This window comes from Nycticebus coucang, chromosome 11, assembly GCF_027406575.1.
Source record: "Nycticebus coucang isolate mNycCou1 chromosome 11, mNycCou1.pri, whole genome shotgun sequence".
In the NCBI taxonomy this organism is placed as follows: domain Eukaryota; kingdom Metazoa; phylum Chordata; class Mammalia; order Primates; family Lorisidae; genus Nycticebus; species Nycticebus coucang.
In genome coordinates this window covers 60,684,864-60,689,549 of record NC_069790.1, presented here as the reverse complement: position 1 = coordinate 60,689,549, position 4,686 = coordinate 60,684,864, and the positions used below count along the sequence as shown (strand labels likewise).

Below are 4,686 nucleotides of genomic sequence, written 5' to 3'. Positions count from 1 at the left end.
TAATTTCCAAGACAGACAAATAGAGATTAGTATAATAGACACCCAGGTACCCTCTATCTAGCTTTGATGGTAATTCTTTCACCCTTTTGGAATGTGCCATTTGTTTCCTGCTGGGATCCTGGCTGATAGAAAGCCTTATGCATTTGAACTATTCCTTTTTTTTTTTTTTTTTGAGACAGACTCTCACTCTGTCGTTCTTGTTAAAGTGCCATGACATCAGTCCAGCTCACAGCAGTCTCAAACTCCTGGGCTCAAGAGATCCTCCTCCCTCAGCTTCCCTAGTAGCTGGGACTATAGGTGCCCACCATGATGCCCAACTCTATTTTTAGTAGAGTTAGGGGTCTTGAACTCTTGAGCTCTTGAACCAGGATGCCCAGCTAATTTTTCTATTTTTAGTAGAGTTAGAGGTCTTGAACTCTTGAGCTCAAGCAATCCACCTGTCTCAGCCTCCCAGAGCGCTGGGATTAAAGGCATGATCCACTTGCCTGCCTAGCTTGACTATTCTTTTTTTTTTTTTTTAAGAGCAAAACATTTGAGGCTTTATTATATTGAAACCATGTGAAAAAAATATTCTAAATGATGAACAAATAGAATATGTGATCAGGTTTTATAATTTAAAACCGACTTCCCACTTTTCCATGGTTAGACTCTTTTCTTAATCTGTGTACAATTTTCCTAAATATATTGCCCTCAGAACAAAGGCATCATTGAAAAAATACTGTTATTTTTACTTTTTTTTATTAAATCATAGCTGTGTACATTGATATGATCATGGGGCATCATTCACTAGCTTCACAGACCGTTTACCAAAAAAACGATGGTTAGATGCCACAAAGTAGGTGGCAATGCCTTAACCGTATGCGTGTTGTCAGGCCCGAGGGCCTCTTCCATCCTTGTCAAGGGGAGTGCTAACCTTCTCTCCTTTCATACAACATGACTTTTCTTTATATATAACAGTGAACAGCACCTTAACAGACTATTTCTAAAAAAGAATTTAATTAATATTAACCCACAAATCAAAATAGTAGAAGTAGCCTTAAATTTATTCCTTGCCTATTCAGTGAAACTTTGTTTCCTTTTACCCTTCTGGGCATCCAAGCTCATCTCAAACTATGCCTTGTTTTGTATACAAAGCCATAAAAAGAGGGCATATTTGGTGCCCTGTAAAATAAGTGAATTATGTTAATCAACAGCATTTATTTCCACAGATTACTAAGTGCCTTATCTTTTCACCTGTAAGAGAAAAGGAAACATTTGGGGAGAATTATCTTCATTGTGAGGAGGTCCTCTATCTGAGAGGATTGATTACATGCTTGTAGATTACAGGCTATTACTGTCTCAACAAGAAAAATACTCATCCCAGATATAGTGTTTTTACTAGTAGACACAATAAAAGTAATATATTATGCTTTAAATAGATATTTGTAATTAGTCTCTTTTTTGTCATATCCCATCAAGGATACCATAGAATTGTCCCGATCAATAAGAGCACAGAGAAGGAAGGAGTAGAAAAAGAACGAATATTTACTGAATATCCTTGTGTTATACAACGTTGGACAATTAAGTTCGAGAATTCATCCTAGAAAACGTACTACCTCTCTCATTGCTGAATATCACTACCATCACTTTCAAAGTACTCCCTTTGGGAAGCTATTCACCCACACCAGTGCCTAGTCCATACACCAAAGCACTTTTTCTAGGGTGAGTTCACCAACTTAATTGTCAGACCTCGTATAATGACAGCTCTGATGGCCACTCCAGTAAAAAAGTTCCAAAATTTCTTTGAAGGGTAGACTAGGCAACAGTGTCAGTGCATAGCTTCCCAAGGGGAGTACTTTGAAGATGACTGTGATGACATTCGGCAATGAGGTATGTAGCACTTTCTCGAGGACAAATTCACAAACTTACTGTCCAACCTTGTAAATACTCCCATGTTTATTATCCATTTAATCCTCCTAGTAAACCTACGAGGTAGATGTTAATATTCCTGTGTTATAATAAAGCAAAGTGAGGCTCAAGGAGGATAAATTGATCCAAGGCCCACAGCTATATGATATTTACAGCAGCCACTGTTTATGGTTTGCAGTGCTTAACTCTGTGCAAAGCACTTTATATTCATTATGAAATTTAACCCTATGTTGTTTTCTGCCCATAACACGGACATGGTCACATACATAATAACTGGAGGAGTCAGAATTCTGAGTCAGTCCTGTCACTGGTCCTTGCTATTCTCACTACCCTCTGCTGGCTCCCAAGGGAGATGGGTACGCTATTACAATTTATTTTTCCATCTTGAGCTTCTCTTTGCTCCTATTAATGTCCATTCAATCATTCTGATTTAGAAGATCTTTCTTTTTGATAAAGGACACAAAAGCAAATGTGAGTAGACAGGTCTTCTGTCATCATGTTGCATTGCATAGTCAGTGTCAACAGTGGACCTGTACTTTCCTTGACTTTTTTCTTGTCTAATACATAATTTTCTCTTTGCATTGTCTCCAGACATTTTAACACACACAGTCCTAAAATATTTTAAAAAGCAATACACTCTTCACCACATTTAAAAATTTTTATTTTAAGACAAAAAGAGATGCATATATATGTGGGCATGTATACATATATATAATTTCCAACATGTTATAATGACATTTTAAAATAAATGATCACATCATTGGTTGATATCTGTATAGTGGCATCTAAATAGTATAGCAATTTGGTGCTCTATGTGACTTTTTAATTAATTATTATTTTTTAATGTTTGTTGCTAAGGAACATTTTATTTTATTTTTTGAGACAGAGTCTTACTTTGTTGCCCTCAGTAGAGTGCCCTGGCATTATAGCTTACAGCAACCTCAAACTCTTGGACTCAAGTGATTCTCTTGCCACAGCCTCCTGAGTAGCCGGGACTATAGGCGCCCACCACAATGTCTTGGCAATGTTTTTAGAGATGGGGGTCTCACTCTTGCTCAGGCTGGTCTCGAACTTCTGAACTCAAGCAATCCCCCTGCCTCAACCTCCCAGAGTATTGGGATTACAGGCGTGAGACACTGCGCCCGGCCTTTATTTTTTATTTTATATGTTTATGGCATACAGCATGATATTTTGATATACATATACATAGTGAAATGATTACTGTGTCAAACAAATTAATATATCCATCACCTTCCCTAGTTACTTTGTGTGTGTGTGGTAAGAACACCTAAAATCTACTCTTAGCAAATTTTTTTTGTTTTTTTTAATTTTTAATATGCAATACAATATTATTAACTATTGCCCTCATGCTGTCCATTAAATACTTTCAAAATATATATAAGTTCTTCTCTACCTGGAGGAAATTTTCTTCTGCTCATTTTCTTCTTGAAATTATATTTCCATTCCACTTCCTACTATATTTTATACTTTAAAGTATTTCATGTCTGGCTCTGCACCCCGTAGCACAATGGTTATGGCCAGCCACGTACACCAAGGGTTCGAACCCGTCCCAGGCCTGCTAATCAACTGCAACAAAAAAATAGCCGGGCGGCACTTGTAGTCCCAGCTACTTGGGTGGCTGAGGCAGCAGAATCACTTAAGCCCAAGAGTTGGAAGTTGCTGTGAGCTGTGACGCCACAACACTCTACTGAGGGCAACATAGTGAGACTCTATCTAAAATAAATAAATATTTCATGTGCAACAAAATATATACAAAATACTGCAACAAAAATACATAAATAAATGAAAACAATTTTAAATTTCTTGTGACCAATACGATTCTGTTAGAAAATTCTACATTTCTCAAAAAAAGTAGGTCATAAATATTGATGATTACTAAACATAGAATGCAAAATTGAATTGGAATTGCAATTCTCATTGAGATGGGTAAAGTCTTTTCCCTCTCCTGTATACCCAGGAGGAGATATGATAAGATTCAAAGTCAGTGCTATGATTTGGTAGATAGAGGTTTTGATGGAGTTTTGTTATGGCAATGGGCTAAATTCTTTGAATTCTTCTTGAGTTATGCGGGAAAGATTACATGATACTCTACCATCAAGATGGTTTTAGTGATCTCCCATCTGAAGACTTGATTAGTGCCTTTCACCTTCTGGGAAAGCAGAGGATTGGAATCCATCTGACTTGCCACAGGATTAATTACCCCATCATTACAGTCATTTACTTCTCATTTTGTGAGGGTCCCAGAGGTTTCTACACCCCAGGCCAGGTCTGGGATAGGTGTGAGGTATGCTTTTCTATTATCAAGCAATAAAAGCGAGATGCTTACTCAGGGCAGATAGGAAAGGAGAGCAGCTGGATGCCTTGACCACAGGAGCTGTCTTGGGTCAGGACCTTGGAGGAAAACTTACCTGATTCTGCTGAAACTGTCCATGCCCACTAACCCCTTTGTAAGTCTTCTCTCACCCCCACTCCCCTGCTTGAAGACTGCTGATCTCTAGTATTTGTTTGTCCAAGCCTTCACCCTTTTGGCACATCAGCACCCTGGCACTGTGGATAAACGTACCTAGTCTCTTACCTTCCGTGAGATGGCTTTTCTTCCCCCTCCTTTACTACATATTTTCTTAAACTTTAAGGTCTTCTGAAAGCTCCCTTAAGGAATTATAGATAAGATAGCAATGTAAGCACAGATGCTGAACTACTCCGGCCAATTCAATTTTAAAAAGGAAAGAGCGAAAGAAAGATCATTAATACTCTCAA

At 37.9% G+C, this 4,686-nt stretch overlaps 1 non-coding gene across 1 annotated transcript; it reads right to left on the bottom strand.

The window, feature by feature from the left end:
- Positions 1–809: 809 nt before the first annotated feature.
- LOC128560644 (U6atac minor spliceosomal RNA) lies at positions 810–935 on the bottom strand. The gene has a single exon (XR_008373113.1). It is a non-coding gene; the product is annotated as a U6atac minor spliceosomal RNA (small nuclear RNA).
- Between the last annotated feature and the right edge of the window lie 3,751 nt (positions 936–4,686).